Source organism: Polypterus senegalus, chromosome 10 (genome assembly GCF_016835505.1).
Source record: "Polypterus senegalus isolate Bchr_013 chromosome 10, ASM1683550v1, whole genome shotgun sequence".
NCBI lineage: Eukaryota > Metazoa > Chordata > Cladistia > Polypteriformes > Polypteridae > Polypterus > Polypterus senegalus.
In genome coordinates, this window is record NC_053163.1 from 157413965 (window position 1) to 157429011 (window position 15047).

Genomic DNA, 15047 nt, shown 5'->3' on the forward strand with positions numbered 1-15047 from the left:
AGACACTTCTAATTCTGGGGTTGATGCCCCCGGACAGTGTGCACCCTTTACCTTACACCTTGTGACCGTGACCCACCTATTCCTACCTGTCTGGTCTGGAATCTCCTCCCGCCACCTTAGGGGTGCACACTATCTCTAAAGGACACCTGGGCCAAGTCCGCCAATTCTCTATTACAACGCAGGTCAGCCAACTCCTCCTCCAGTTCAGCGACCCTGAGCTCGAGGTGCATCTCTTGCAGATGTAGCCCTCATAGACAACCGGCTCCTCCAAACTATCATCTAAAAAGTCCAACATCCAACAGGACTCATTATTAAAATTTGATCTGGGATTACTAAACTGCCTTAACTGTTTTTTTTTTTTCTTAAGATTAAATTTCGTCTTCTTTCGGCTGCTCCTTAACTTAAATGGTGACACTAAGATCTGCTACAGATATTTTACACCTTAAGCTCCTGTCCTGTTCTCCCTCTCAGCTGCCTGCTATTTGCCTTTTTATGAGGTTTACTTTACTTTTCTCGGTCTCTTCTCCTAACTTTGCGCTCCTCTTACTTACAGTGGGATGCAAAAGTTTGGGCAACCTTGTTAATAGTCATTATTTTCCTGTATAAATCGTTGGTTGTTACGATAAAAAATGTCAGTTAAATATATCATATAGGAGACACACACAGTGATATTTGAGAAGTGAAATGAAGTTTATTGGATTTACAGAAAGTGTGCACAATTGTTCAAACAAAATCAGGCAGGTGCATAAATTTGGGCACCGTTGTCATTTTATTGAATCCCAAACTTTTAGAACTAATTATTGGAACTCCAATTGGCTTGGTAAGCTCAGTGACCCCTGACCTACATACACAGGTGAATCCGAGTATTTAAGGGGTCCATTGTAAGTTTCCCTCCTCCTTTAATTCTCTCTGAAGAGTAGCAACACGGGGGTCACAAAACAACTCTCAAATGACCTGAAGACAAAGATTGTTCACCATCATGGTTTAGGGGAAGGATACAGAAAGCTGTCCCAGAGATTGAAGCTGTCTGTTTCCACAGTTAGGAACATATTGAGGAAATGGAAGACCACCGGCTCAGTTCAAGTTAAGGCTCAAGTGGCAGACCAAGAAAGATTTCGGATAGACAGAAGTTAACGAATGGTGAGAACACTCAGAGTCAACCCACAGAGCAGCACCAAAGACCTCCAACATCATCTTGCAGCAGATGGAGTCACTGGGCATCGTTCAACCATTCAAGACTTTACACAAGGAGATACTGTATGCGAGAGTGATGAAGAGGAAGCACAAACAGAGCCGCTTGAGGTCTGCTCAAGCACATTTGGACAAGCCAGCTTCATTTTGGAATAAGGTGCTGTGGACTGATGAAACGAAAATGGAGTTATTTGGGCATAACAAGGGGTGTTATGCATGGAGGAAAAGAACACAGCATTCCAAGAAAACACCTGCTACCTCCAGTCAAATATGGTGCTGGCTCCATCATGCTGTGGGGCTGTGTGGCCAGTGCAGGGACTGGGAATCTTGTCAAAGTTGAGGGACGCATGGATTCCACTCAGTATCAGCAGATTCTGGAGACCAATGTCCAGGAATCAGTGACAAAGCTGAAGCTGCGCCGGGGCTGGATCTTTCAACAAGACAACGACCTGAAACACTGCTCAAAATCCACTAAGGCATTCATGCAGAGGAACAAGTCCAACGTTCTGGAATGGCCATCTCAGTCCCCAGACCTGAATAGAATTGAAAATCTGTGGTGCGAGTTAGAGAGAGCTGTCCATGCTCGGAAGCCATCAAACCTGAATGAACTCGAGATGTTTTGTAAAGAGGAATGGTCCAAAATACCTTCAACCACAATCCAGACTCTCATTGGAACCTACAGGAAGTGTTTAGAGGCTGGAATTTCTGCAAAAGGCCGATCTACTAAATATTGATTTCATTTCGTTTTTGTGGTGCCCAAATTTATGCACCTGCCCGATTTTGTTTGAACAATTATTGTACACTTTCTGTAAATCCAATAAACTTCATTTCACTTCTCAAATGTCACTGTGTGTGTCTCCTATATGATATATTTAACTGACATTTTTTATCGTAACCACCAACGATTAATACAGGAAAATAATGACTATTAACAAGGTTGCCCAAACTTTTGCATCCCACAGTATAAGCTCTTCACTCGCACTGTTTGTAGACCCCGTATTAATGAACCAGTACGCTGGCGCCCACTTACCGGTCCAGAGGTAGACCAGTTAAGAACTGTTTAATCTAAAAAAAACAAATTAATAAAACTTTACTACCTTATTTGCTCCTCCAGCTCCTTGTGTCTGATCGGCGTCTCAACGCTGGCCGCTGACCTGCGCACTGCTGAGCTTCTACTTTGACTGCTTTGAAGTCAGCCGCGGCCTTTTTTTCTTATCCTTTAAACTAAGGAATCGCTGTTAACGCGACGCGGTTATTTACTTACAAATGGCGATATCAGTTACTGCTGCTTTCTACCCTGCCGCCTCGATGCTAATTCAAATACAGGTAACAAGAACAGGTACAAGTACAAATAACTTTTCCAAGCGCACTTCCAAACACCCAGCTACTTTTGCTCTTGTGAGGGCGAAAACAAAAACCCTTCTAAACGGAAAAAAAGCTTTCAAAATTCCCACACAGTTCCTTAGCGGCAACCAAACCCGAAGTTTTTAAGAGCAAAATGTATTTTTTATTTAAAATCTCACACCACAAAACAAACCAACAACTCTCAACAGACTCTAGCGTTTGCTAAGCACACGTCAGCCACGTGATCCAAATTTAGATTGTTTGCATTGTGGGGTGACCACATAAGTTGACTGATATGGGGGGAGTTTGCTGGACTGGTTGATACCGGTTACAGGGGATTATTCACTTGACACTCATTTGAGGACGGTCGCTTTGGACTGATTGATTGGGTGCTCACTTTGTGAAGTGGTCCCAGAAGGCTGATACGGTGGGTTCCCTTGACTGTGACAGATATGGTGGCAATTCACTTGATTGTTTGGAACGGGTGGGCTCACTTTGGATGAATGTAACTGTGTTTACATGGGATCGATTCATTTGGATAGATTGATACGGGGGTCCTCTAGTTGGATTGATTAATGCATGAATGCTCAATTTAGACTTGATATGGAATTGTTCAGATTGGATCTGTAATTATAAGGGTATTTACAGTGGTGTGAAAAACTATTTGCCCCCTTCCTGATTTCTTATTCTTTTGCATGTTTGTCACACAAAATGTTTCTGATCATCAAACACATTTAACCATTAGTCAAATATAACACAAGTAAACACAAAATGCAGTTTTTAAATGATGGTTTTTATTATTTAGGAAGAAAAAATCCAAACCTACATGGCCCTGTGTGAAAAAGTAATTGCCCCCTGAACCTAATAACTGGTTGGGCCACCCTTAGCAGCAATAACTGCAATCAAGCGTTTGCGATAACTTGCAATGAGTCTCTTACAGCGCTCTGGAGGAATTTTGGCCCACTCATCTTTGCAGAATTGTTGTAATTCAGCTTTATTTGAGGGTTTTCTAGCATGAACCGCCTTTTTAAGGTCATGCAGGTCATAGCATCTCAATTGGATTCAGGTCAGGACTTTGACTAGGCCACTCCAAAGTCTTCATTTTGTTTTTCTTCAGCCATTCAGAGGTGGATTTGCTGGTGTGTTTTGGGTCATTGTCCTGTTGCAGCACCCAAGATCGCTTCAGCTTGACTTGACGAACAGATGGCCGGACATTCTCCTTCAGGATTTTTTGGTAGACAGTAGAATTCATGGTTCCATCTATCACAGCAAGCCTTCCAGGTCCTGAAGCAGCAAAACAACCCCACACCATCACACTACCACCACCATATTTTACTGTTGGTATGATGTTCTTTTTCTGAAATGCTGTGTTCCTTTTACGCCAGATGTAACGGGACATTTGCCTTCCAAAAGTTCAACTTTTGTCTCATCAGTCCACAAGGTATTTTCCCAAAAGTCTTGGCAATCATTGAGATGTTTCTTAGCAAAATTGAGACGAGCCCTAATGTTCTTTTTGCTTAACAGTGGTTTGCGCCTTGGAAATCTGCCATGCAGGCCGTTTTTGCCCAGTCTCTTTCTTATGGTGGAGTCGTGAACGCTGACCTTAATTGAGGCAAGTGAGGCCTGTAGTTCTTTAGACGTTGTCCTGGGGTCTTTTGTGACCTCTCGGATGAGTCGTCTCTGCGCTCTTGGGGTAATTCTGGTCGTCTGGCCACTCCTGGGAAGGTTCACCACTGTTCCATGTTTTTGCCATTTGTGGATAATGGCTCTCACTGTGGTTCGCTGGAGTCCCAAAGCTTTAGAAATGGCTTTATAACCTTTACCAGACTGATAGATCTCAATGACTTCTGTTCTCATTTGTTCCTGAATTTCTTTGGATCTTGGCATGATGTCTAGCTTTTGAGGTGCTTGTGGTCAACTTCTCTGTGTCAGGCAGCTCCTATTGAAGTGATTTCTTGATTGAAACAGGTGTGGCAGTAATCAGGCCTGGGGGTGGCTACGGAAATTGAACTCAGGTGTGATACACCACAGTTAGGTGAGTTTTGAACAAGGGGCAATTACTTTTTCACACAGGGCCATGTAGGTTTGGATTTTTATTCTCCCTAAATAATAAAAACCAACATTTAAAAACTGCATTTTGTGTTTACTTGTGTTATATTTGACTAATGGTTAAATGTGTTTGATGACCAGAAACATTTTGTGTGACAAACATGCAAAAGAATAAGAAATCAGGAAGGGGGCAAATAGTTTTTCACACCACTGTATAAGGGCATTATACTGATTTGATACAGTATGGTGGGCTCACTTGACTTTGACAGATATAGTGGGAGTTCAATTGATTGTTTTGGACAGGTGGGCTCACTTTGGATTAACGTGATGGTGTTTATTTGGGATCGATTGATATTGGGGTATTTAGCTTCGTTTGAATGAACTGTGGAGAGACCACCTGAGGCTGATTGATACTGTATGGTGGGTTCACTTGACTTTGACAGATATGGTGGGAATTCCCATTGGGACTGATTGATCGATACAGGGGCATTCACCTCTCCTTGGCTGATACGGGGGGCTCTCTTTACTGTGACCCTGATGTGGTTGTTGCACCATAATGGTTTTGGACCTCAATCCAATGCTTTAAGTTGTGGGTTCAATCCCCAGCGGTTGACGCTGTGTGACCACGAGCAAGTCACTTCACCTTCCAGTCTCAACAACGAACGAAACAGAATCGCATTGAATCTTAAATGTCGTAAGAGAAATTATTAAAATGGGGCTTTGGGTTGATTATTTAGGGCTTGGTTTAATATTGAGTAGACTGGTGAGAAGGCTCTTCGTTTGGATTCATTTATATATGAGTGTTCAACTCAGACGGATTTATAGGGGGCTATTGATGTGGGAGAGACTGACATTGGAGCGTTTAGCTGGAGGTGATTGAGCTGGAATTCATTAGAACCGTTTTCGTTCCATTTTACTCCATTTGTGGGTTATTTTTGCGTTGAGGTGTTGTGGCCTTTAGGGGGAGTTGCAGCACCGCAGACCCCAGACACAGCCACACACACGATAATCCAAGTGCAATCAAAGAGGCTTAATGGCAATAATCCCTCCTTGGCAGAGTAATCGTGCGTAAATAACGTGAAGAGTGCTGGGCTGAGCACACAACCCTGTGGCGTGTCTGTGTTCAGAACCAGTGTGGCTGATGTACGATCTCCAATTCTAACCACCTGAGGCCTGTTGGTAAGAAAGTCCCTGATTGAGAGACACAACGATGTGGACAGACCCAGGTTATGAAGTTGTAGTGGTCCCCCATTGTCTATGTAAGAAGCACTTTAAGTAGGTTAGTAAAATGCTACATAAATGCAATGAATTGACTATGTAACCACAAGGGGGCACCAGTGAGCCCCAGGGACCATCCATCCTTTATCCAACCCGCTATATCCTAACTACAGGGTCACGTGGGGTCTGCTGGAGCCAATCAAAGCCAACACAGGGCGTAAGGCAGGAAACAAACTCAGGGCAGGGTGCCAGCCCACCATAGGGCACACACACACACACACACACCAAGCACACACTAGGGAAAATGTAGGATCACCAATGTACCTAACCTCCATGTCTTTGGACTGTGGGAGGAAACCCACGCAGACATGGGGAGAGCATACAAACTCCACGCAGGGAGGACCCGGAAATCGAACCCTTAAGGGTCTCCTAACTGCAAGGCAGCAGTGCTACCCACTGTGCCACCGTCCCGCCCCAGCCCCAGAGACAGTATCACCTAAATAAAATACTTTTTTATTTTCAACCGACACTTTTCCAATTAGGCACCGGCCAAAAGAAACAAAAAAATAATCCCAGATATTTTCGTTCCATCCTCCTGATGGGGATCGTCCACTAACCCCCCACCGTGTTGGACACACCATGAAGAGATGTGGTGGGCTCCTTTAAAAGCAGACCTGAAAATGCTTCAGCAGTGGTCATCTGGAGCACTTCCTGGGCCACACGGAAACCGGGGCCAGTCTTCTTCCCAAAGTGCCCAAGGACCCTTGATGGGGCTGCTGCTTCTTCTAAACTGCAGGCCCTGTAGGGGGAGCCCTAACCTGGGACCATCCTGGAGAAGCAATGCCACCTATCCTGTGTGTGAGAAGAAATTATGTTGGGGCATCCATGTTGGCACAGTCGATCCATTACTATTTTACCCCGATTGGGATGGTAATGGTTCACTCTCTGTCCCATTTGGGATGATAATAATAATAATAATAATAATAATAACAATAATAATAATAACAATAATTCTTTACATTTATATAGTGCTATTCTCGCTACTCAAAGTGCTTTCAGTGAGTTTGGAGCTACTTGAACCACCACTAATGTGTAGCATCCACCTGGATGATGTGACAGCGGCCATTTTTGCACCAGTACTCTCACCACTCATTAGTCATTAGGTTGTGAAGTGGTGACATACAGTTAGCTAATCTGAGTCAGGGGGCCAGAAAGCCAGGCCGTGGTGGGCAATTTAGCCAGGGCATCGGGATACCACCTGCTCTTTACGAAGGACACCCAGAGATCTTTAATGACCACCGAGTCTCAATTTTACATCTCATCCGAAGGATGGCACCCTTTTTACAGCACAATGTTCCCCATCACCACTGCCACTGGGGTACAGTATTGGGAGCCACAGGGTAAACACCCCCTACTGGCCTCACCAACACCCCTGCCAGCAGCAACCCTAACTTTTCCAAGATGGCCTGCCTCCAAGTCCTGGCCGGGCCTGAACGCTCTTAGCTACAAGTGGGTGAGCTCTACTGAAGTGCAGGTGGGTATGGCTGCCGGATGCCAGGCCATTCACCTTGGCACCCAAAAATCTAATATGGTGGGTGCTCACTTTGGATTGATGAGGACCAGCGCCTACTCGCCTTGAACTGATCGACAGTGACGTGTTGAGTTTTGCAGGAGTTAATGAGGTGTGAAAATGGTTGGGGGAAAAAAAAGGCCCCCTAGATTTATCATCAGGCACTCCATTGGCCCTGTTTAAATATTTGAAGTATTTGGAAGAAAAAGCTGATAACATTCAGTGACAAACGAATGGAAAGATTACAATCTGAACAGGTATGAATGCCTTTTAAAGCATGTTATTTGTATTCAGATCTTGCAGGGTGCTGGGAAAAAAAACAAAACCCGTATTTAAAGAAATCTATCAGATGTTCTTGTGAAGGAGAACCCTGCGTTGGAATGCTAAGCGGCTGCAGCTTATTTTCCATGTGCTACTTCAGAGAGTTCGGGTTGCCCTTTCCACACTTTTTAACAGAAAACGAGAAACTCGGATAATTGAGTACGTTACAAGCTGATGGTGTTTGGATCAAAGGAATCTCAATGGCATGGAAAGGGGCAACCAGGATGCATCCTCTGTTGGGTGAAACCCAGGGCACCCCAAGATAAAGACACCCATTAGTGCATAGTGCCTGTCCCGTTATTAGATTAGATCAGATGGACCTTCTGATGCATACAGCAGCAGAAACATCGAAAGAAGGAGGCAGACTCACAGGACAGATAATACAATCAATCAATCAATCAATCAATAAGTGTATATTGTGCAGATATTTCAAAATGAACTTAAAGGGTATGATGGGAGGAAGATGGCAGTGGGCAGAAAAGACCCCCATAGCTGCTTCTTAGCACACCGTAATGGGCACCGTAATGGAAGTGTACCAAGAGAGCGCCCCCCGGTGGGGATAGAGGGGATTTGCCCACCATCCTCTTTTCCACAGCAGCTTCCACTATGTCCAGAGTTGGCACTGTGATGGCACAGGCCCTCCTGATAAGTTTATTCAGGCCTTGTGCTTCTTTTGAGCTCAGGTTGCTTCCCCAGGAGATCGCGTCCTTTGAACACCACACATCACAAAACCGGCGTACCTCCTTGGGAAGTGCGGACCACTCTGGTCCTCCTCCTCCTGGTTTTGTCACACCAGTCCAGTTTGCTGTAGCTCTGCATCACTTCCAAGTCCTCAGTGCCAGTGCTATGTTATTTTGCACCCTAGGCCAGGCTTATTAGTGCAATCACCGACTGTTCGGTAGCTAGTTAACACCCTTATGATCTGTGCCCTAACTGAATGCCTAGTTTGCCGTAATGGTGGTGCCCCCCTGTTGGTGACAGGTCTCATTGGTTTCATGGCACACCAGAAGTCCACCACCAGTTGTAGGTTGTTGTCCCTGCACCGTAAGACAAAGTCCTCCATAACGCTCCTGTACTTGGACTCATCTCCATTAATAATGCAGCCAATGATGGCCGAGTCATCTGAACATTTGTGTAGGTGCTGTGGTGCTGGACGACTGTCGCGTAGACAATAAACAGGATGGCAGACAGGACAGTTCCTTGAGGGGCGCCAGTATTGCACACCACCATTTCTGACACACCCTACAAGCTGCTGTCTGTTGGTCCAGGTAGTCTAAGCGTCTGCATCTGCTGAGCGATAGGGCAGTGGAGACCGTGGAATGTGGGCAACTGGCTCTGAGAGCTTTAAAGAGGGCAGCAGGCGGTTGGTACTTCATTCAGAGCTTCATGGTTATTTTGATGAAGAATGCACCTTTCATCGTATATTGTGTCTAGCAGGAGTTTTTGACAGGTTTTGATGGGATCTTCCATTTTTGTAAGTTCTTCTGGGACTTGTGAACTTTGGGACTCCCAATCATAACATTCTGTGGTCCAGAATCAGCCCAGTCGCTCTTCTCTGGACCTTCTGTAGTGATGTTATGTCCTTTTTGTAGCCTGGAGACCCAAACTGCACCCAGGACTCCAGATGAGGCCTCACCAGTGTGTTATAAAGCCTGAGCAGAACCTCCTGTGACTTGTACTGCACACATCAAGGCGCTATATAACCTGACATTCCTTCTTAATGGCTTCTGAACATTGTCTGAAAGTCGATAGCTTAGAGTCCACTACGACTCCTAAATCCTTTTCTTAAGGTGGATTTTCGATTTTCAGACCTCCCATTATGTATTCCAATCTAACATTTTGACTTCTCCCGTGTAATACTTTACAGTTGCTTATAATAAACAGTTAAAAGTTTCAACTCCTTAATCTTCCCTCGTAATTCATCCCCTGTAGCCCTGAATCAGCCTCGTCAACAACAACAACATTTATTTATATAGCACGTTTTCATACAAAAAATGTAGCTCAAAGTGCTTTACAAAATGAAGAATAGAAAAATAAAAGATACAGTAAGAAAATAAACATAAGTCAACATTAATTACCATAGAATAAGAGTAAGGTCCAATGGCCAGGGGGGACAGAAAAAACAAAAAAAACTCCAGACGGCTGGAGAAAAAACTAAAATCTGTAGGGATTCCAGACCAAGAGACTGCCCAGTCCCCTCTGGGCAATCTACCTAACATAAATGAAACAGTCCTCTTTGGATTTAGGGTTCTCACGGAAGGACTTGATGATGATGGTCACGTAGACTTCTGGCTTTGTCGCTCTTCTCTGTACCTTCTCTTGTGCTGTTATGTCCTTTTTGTAGCCTGGAGACCAAAAGCGCACCCAGGACTCCAGATGAGGCCTCACCAGTGTGTTATAAAGACTTGAGCAAAACCTCCTGTGACTTGTACTGCACACATCAAGGCGCTATATAACCTGACATTCTGTTAGAAAATTAGACCAGGCCATTCAGCCCAATGAAGCTCGCTAGTCCTATCCACTTAATTCTTTGGAAATAACATCGAGTCAAGTTTTGAAAGTCCCTAAAGTCCCACTGTCTACTTGTCCTGTGACTTGTACTGCACACATCAAGGCGCTATATAACCTGACATTCTGTTAGCCTTCTTAATGGCTTCTGAACACTGTCTGGAAGTTGATTGTGTCGAGTCCACTACGACTCCTAAATCCTTCTCATGAGGTGTACTTTGGATTTTCAGGCATTAGAACATTAGAACACTCTCAACAAGAACAGGCCATTCAGCCTAACAAAGCTCGCAAGTCCTGTCCACTTACTTCTTCCAAAAAAACATCAAGTTGAGTTTTGAAAGTCCCTAACGTCTTACTGTCCACCACACTACTTGGTCGCTTATTCCAAGTGTCTCTCGTTCTTTGTGTAAAGAAAAACTTCCTAATGTTTGTGCGAAATTTCCCCTTCACAAGTTTCCAACTTGTGTCCCCGTGTTCTTGATGAACTCATTTTAAAGTCACCGTCTCGATCCACTGCACTAATTCACTTCATCATTTTAAACACTTCAGTCAGGTCTCCTCTTCATCTCTGTAAAGGCTCAGCTCTTTTAATCTTTTCTATAACTCATGAATTATCCTCATTGCTCTTCTCTGGACTTTTTCTTGTGCTGTTATGTCCTTTTAGTAGCCTGAAGACCCAAACTGCACCCAGGACTCCAGATGAGGCCTCACCAGTGTGTTATAAAGCCTGAGCAGAACCTCCTGTGACTTGTACTCCACACATCAAAGGCGCTATATAACCTGACATTCTGTTAGCCTTCTTAATGGCTTCTGAACACTGTCTGGCAGTCGATAGCTTAGAGTCCACTACGACTCCTAAATCCTTCTCATAAAGTGGACTCTCGATTTTCCGACCGCCCATTGTGTATTCAGTCCTCAAATTTTACTTCCTATGTGTAATTCTTTACATTTCCTGACATTACATTTCATCATCCACAAATCTGCCCGAGCCTGTCTGCTGTCCAAGTCCTTCTGTGGTGAGTCAACGGATTCCAACTTATCTGCCAGCCCACCGTGATATATCAGGGCCTTATAGCCCCCAAACGCGGACACAGACAGGCACAGTGACGCACAAGTCCAAAAGCAACTCACTCTTTACTTCCTTTGTTGCCTTTACAGCACGGTGCACAAATCACCAGCAATACTCCTCAAACCCTTTTCTCTCTCTCTCTCTCTCTCTCACCAGGCGTTGTCCTCCACCTCCCGACTCCGGCTTCTCAAACGGAGTGAGGTGGCCTCCTTTATAGTACATCCAGAAGTGCTCCAGGTGCTCTGTGGACTGTGCATTACCGGCTATGGTGGAAGGGCTGCAATCCAGGGCTCCAGATCTATTAAGTCACCCCCTGGTGGTCACCATGGGACCCTGCAGGGTTGAGCTTCCAAACTCCAAGTATGTGGCCCTGATGCAATCCCTGGTTGGGGGAACGATTGCCCTCTCGTATTCCAGGGGAGATATTGCTGTAGACATGTCTTCTCCCCTGGGCCTTCCATCAGAAGGGTGTACCGACCAGGCAAGGCACCCAGCCATCCGTCACTACCACCTATCTTGGTATCAACTGCCAACTTAACCATCTTGTTATTTATATTATACAATATATATAGAAATTTATCAGACCCAGCACTGACCCCTGCTGGTCACCACTCCTAACATCAGTCAATTCTGATTGAGTTCCTCACACCTTCACCCTCTGCTTCCTGTGCCTGAGCCAATTCTGCACCCATCCACACACCCCCACCCAAATCCACATGAGTCCGGGCATTGTCGTGCACCAAGAGGAACCAAGGAGCCACTGCATCAGAATAGGGTCAGTCAATGGGTCCAAGGATTTCATCCCGATACCTAATGGTAGTCAAGGTGCCGTTGTCTACCCTGTAGAGGTCTGTGTGACCCTCCATGAATATGCCTCCCCAGACTGACCATCACTGACCCACCACCAGACCAGTCATGCTGAACGTTGTTACAGGCAGCATAATGTTCTCCACGGCTTCTCCAGACCCTTTCATGTCTGTCACATGCGATCTCATCTGTGAAAGCACAGGGTGCCAGTGGTGGACCTGCCAAGTCTGGTGTTCTATGGCAAATGCTAATCGAGCTGCACAGTGCCCACTAGAGGACATCCGCGGCCCTCAGGCCACCCTCATGAAGTCTGTTTCTGATTGTTTGGTCACAGACATTCACACCAGGAGGTCATTTTGTAGGCTCTGCCAGTGCTTATCCTGTTCCTCCTGTTCCCAAAGGAGCAGATAGCGGTGGGTCCTGCTGATGGGTTAAGGACCTTCTACGAGGGGCCCTGTCCAGCTCTCCTAGAGGAACTGCCTGTCTGTCTCCTGGAATCTCCTCCATGACCTTCAGACTGTGCTGGGAGACACAGCAAACCTTCTGGCAATGCCACGTGGTATTGATGTGCCATCCTGGAGAAGTTGGAATACCTGTGCCACCTCTGCAGGGTCCAGGTATGGCTTCATGCCACCAGTAGTGACACTGACCGAAGCCAAATGAAAAACGAGTGACAAAACAGATGAGGAGAGAAAAATGTCAGTGGCCTCCCTCCAGCTGTTAAACCGTTCATTCCTGTTTTGGGGGTCGTCTCAGTGTTGCCCCTCTAGTGCACCAAAGCAGCTGAAACAGATGAACAAGCCCCTCGGCTACTTCACGGAGCAGATCAACAGCCCACAAGTGTCACTGACTTGATCCTCTACTCTCATTAAAAAGGGTTCCTTTCATTTTTATGAGCAATATACTTGTGACAATAAGGACCCTGAAAAACTAAAGTCCCGGAACACGGCAGCTAAGCTGCCAGTCTAACGAGTAATTACAGCGTGGTGCCCGCATTGCCATGAGTCATCCTGCGGTATCCATGTCTGCTGACAGGTGGTCACTCCCTGACGTTTTGTTTAAGAAGCCCAGAAATGTTTTCTCTAAATACTCGAGTGGCTGTTCTGACCCCACTCAGGTCTCCAGAAGGTTAATGGAGGGACCGGGAAATCAAAGGTAGTCAAAACAATGTGCGGTGTTATGGAAAGCCAAGGACCAGGAGATAAGCAGGAATCGAAATGAGAAGAACAGATGTGCTTAGCGTCTAAACCCAAAAGGAAATCTTAACTCAAAGTCAAAGAGCCAAAAGGAGAAACGGCCTGAGAAACGTTTTAAACACACAAATGCACGTTTAGAATTTCTTTGAGATAAACTTAGATCAAGAAGAAGTGAGAGCCCCCCCCCCCGACCCCACCCTCCATGTCACTCCATTCATGACCCCTTGCCGCTAGCAACTGCATGGCAACCGTCAAACAAACAAACAACAACAACAACATTTATTTCTAGAGCACGCTTTCATACAAATGATGAGCTCATAGTGCTTTACAGGATGAGGAAAGAGAAAAGAAGACAAAATAAATAAGAATTGAAATTAGGGAACTTTAATTAACATAGAATAAAAGTAATGTCCGATGGCCAGGGAGGACAGAAAAAAAAACTCCAGACGGCTGGAGAAAAAAAATAAAATAAAATCTGCATATATATTATTTTCAACTTTTTAGTCTTGGGTTTGTTTTAGTATAATTGTGTAATTAATATTTTAACACTAGAGATCTGCACTGGCAATCGGAAGGTTGCCGGTTCGAATCCCGTAAATGCCAAAAGGGACTCTGCTCTGTTGGGCCCTTAACCTGCAATTGCTGAGCGCTTTGAGTCGTGAGAAAAGCGCTATATAAATGCAAAGAATTATTATTACTTCTATTTATATCCATTACTAGCACCATCTTTTGGTGAAATCTTGAACTATCCTTCACATGAAAATTTCATTTCTTGACATGGATTAATTGATCGATTAGTGAAGCTGATTATTGATTCATGTACGGTCATCGGGAGTGAGTAAGTGTGCAAAATTTCAAGTCATTTTATTTTATTAATTTTATTGCAATCCATACAAAGCAATCAAGTTTTTACAAAAAGAAAAATTAAGTTAAGAACAGATCGATCCCCACCCCTGAGAGAAGAGAGCAAGCCAAAAGGCGTGAAATTTAAGGCTTGTAAACATACCTAAATTAATAAATTCTCTGTGCTTTATGAACTTATTTTAGAAAATTACTGATTAGATCCTGCCATGCTTTTAAAAAGTCTGTACGGATCCTCTGAGTATTTGATTTTTTCCAATTTCAAATAGATAGATAGATAGATACTTTATTAATCCCAAGGGGAAATTCACATAATCCAGCAGCAGTATACTGATACAAAGAAACAATATTAAATTAAATAGTAATAAAAATAAAAAAAAATTAAAATAAAATTAATGTTCGCATTTACTCCCCCGGGTGGAATTGAAGAGTAGCATAGCGTGGGGTCTCCTCAGTCTGTCAGTGGAGCAGGACGGTGACAAAAGTCTGTCACTGAAGCTGCTCCTCTGTCTGGAGATGACACCGTTCAGTGGATGCAGTGGATTCTTCATGATTGACAGGAGTTTGCTTAATGCCCGTCGCTCTGCCACAGATATTAAACTGTCCAACTTTACTCCTACAATAGAGCCTGCCTTCTTAACAAGTTTGTCCAGGCGTGAGGCGTCTTTCATCTTTATGCTGCCACCCCAGCACACCACCGCGTAGAAGAGTATAACACATCGGTTTCCCACTGACTTAAAAGAGGAGAGTTTGGGTTCTTCCAGTTTATCAGAATAAGTCTGTGTGCCAAGAGTGTAGTGAATGCAATCCCAGTTAGTGTGTCCTTCTCCACTTTAAGCCCCTCTGGAAGACCACCAAACACAGCTGTTAATGGGTTAGGAGGGATTGTGAGTCCAAGGCTGTCTGAGAGGTA

The 15047-nt window shown here is 44.6% G+C and overlaps 1 protein-coding gene across 2 annotated transcripts in view; it reads left to right on the forward strand.

Annotated features, from left to right (window-relative positions):
• si:zfos-943e10.1 (GRAM domain-containing protein 2B) overlaps positions 1–15047 on the forward strand; it is a 167898-nt gene that overhangs the window by 84201 nt on the left and 68650 nt on the right. The gene's annotated exons all lie outside the window — the stretch shown is intronic.